Source organism: Bos javanicus, chromosome 3 (genome assembly GCF_032452875.1).
Source record: "Bos javanicus breed banteng chromosome 3, ARS-OSU_banteng_1.0, whole genome shotgun sequence".
Taxonomy (NCBI): Eukaryota; Metazoa; Chordata; class Mammalia; order Artiodactyla; family Bovidae; genus Bos; species Bos javanicus.
In genome coordinates, this window is record NC_083870.1 from 22546347 (window position 1) to 22548086 (window position 1740).

Sequence of the window (1740 nt, forward strand, 5' to 3'; positions counted from 1 at the left end):
ACCAAAAATTTAGAGAAGAGCTAACACCTATCCTACTCAAATGCTTCCAGAAAATTGCAGAGGAAGGTAAACTTCCAAACTCATTCTGTGAGGCCACCATAAGCCTAATACCAAAACAGACAAAGATGCCACATAAAAAGAAAACTACAGGCCAATATCACTGATGAACATAGGTGCAAAAATCCTTAACAAAATTCAAGCAAACAGAATCCAACAACATATTAAAAAGATCATACATCATGACCAAGTGGGCTTTATCCCAGGGATGCAAAGATTCTTCAATATTTGCAAATCAATCAATGTGAAACACCACATTAACAAATTGAAAGATAAAAACCACATGATTATCTCAATAGATGAAGAGAAAGCCTTTGACAAAATTCATTATCGATTTATGATAAAAAAAAAAAAAAAACCCTGTGCTCGCTTCGGCAGCACATATACTAAAATTGGAACAATACAGAGAAGATTAGCATGGCCCCTGCACAAGGATGACACGTAAATTCGTGAAGCATTCCATATTTTTAGCGATCTTGAGAAAGAAGAATGGAACTGGAGGAATCAACCTACCTGACTTCAGGCTCTACTACAAAGCCACAGTTATCAAGACAGTATGGTACTGGCACAAAGACAGAAATAGATCAATGGAACAAAATAGAAAGCCCAGAGATAAATCCACACACATATGGACACCTTATCTTTGACAAAGGAGGCAAGAATACACAATGGAGAAAAGACAATCTCTTCAACAAGTGTTGCTGGGAAATCTGGTCAACCACTTGTAAAAGAATGAAACTAGAACACTTTCTAACACCATACACAAAAATAAACTCAAAATGGATTAAAGATCTAAATGTAAGACCAGAAACTATAAAACTCCTAGAGGAGAACATAGGCAAAACACTCTCTGACATACATCACAGCAGGATCCTCTATGACCCACCTCCCAGAATATTGGAAATAAAAACAAAAATAAACAAATGGGACCTAATTAACCTTAAAAGCTTCTGCACATCAAAGGAAACTATTAGCAAGGTGAAAAGACAGCCTTCAGAATGGGAGAAAATAATAGCAAATGAAGCAACTGACAAACAGCTAATCTCAAAAATATACAAGCAACTCCTACAGCTCAACTCCAGAAAAATAAATGACCCAATCAAAAAATGGGCCAAAGAACTAAATAGACATTTCTCCAAAGAAGACATACAGATGACTAACAAACACATGAAAAGATGCTCAACATAACTCATTATCAGAGAAATGCAAATCAAAACCACTATGAGGTACCATTTCACACCAGTCAGAATGGCTGCGATCCAAAAGTCTACAAGCAATAAATGCTGGAGAGGGTGTGGAGAAAAGAGAACCCTCTTACACTGTTGGTGGAATGCAAACTAGTACAGCCACTATGGAGAACAGTGTGGAGATTCCTTAAAAAACTGGAAATAGAATTGCCTTATGATCCAGCAATCCCACTGCTGGGCATACACACTGAGGAAACCAGAAGGGAAAGAGACACGTGTACCCCAATGTTCATCGCAGCACTGTTTATAACAGCCAGGACATGGAAGCAACCTAGATGCCCATCAGCAGATGAATGGATAAGAAAGCTGTGGTACATATACACAATGGAGTATTACTCAGCAATTAAAAAGAATACATTTGAATCAGTTCTAATGAGGTGGATGAAACTGGAGCCTATTATACAGAGTGAAGTAAGCCAGAAAGAAAAACACCAAT

The 1740-nt window shown here is 37.5% G+C and overlaps 1 non-coding gene across 1 annotated transcript; it reads left to right on the plus strand.

The window, feature by feature from the left end:
• Positions 1 to 419: 419 nt before the first annotated feature.
• Positions 420 to 526, plus strand: LOC133245501 (U6 spliceosomal RNA). The gene has a single exon (XR_009735748.1). It is a non-coding gene; the product is annotated as a U6 spliceosomal RNA (small nuclear RNA).
• Positions 527 to 1740: the final 1214 nt, after the last annotated feature.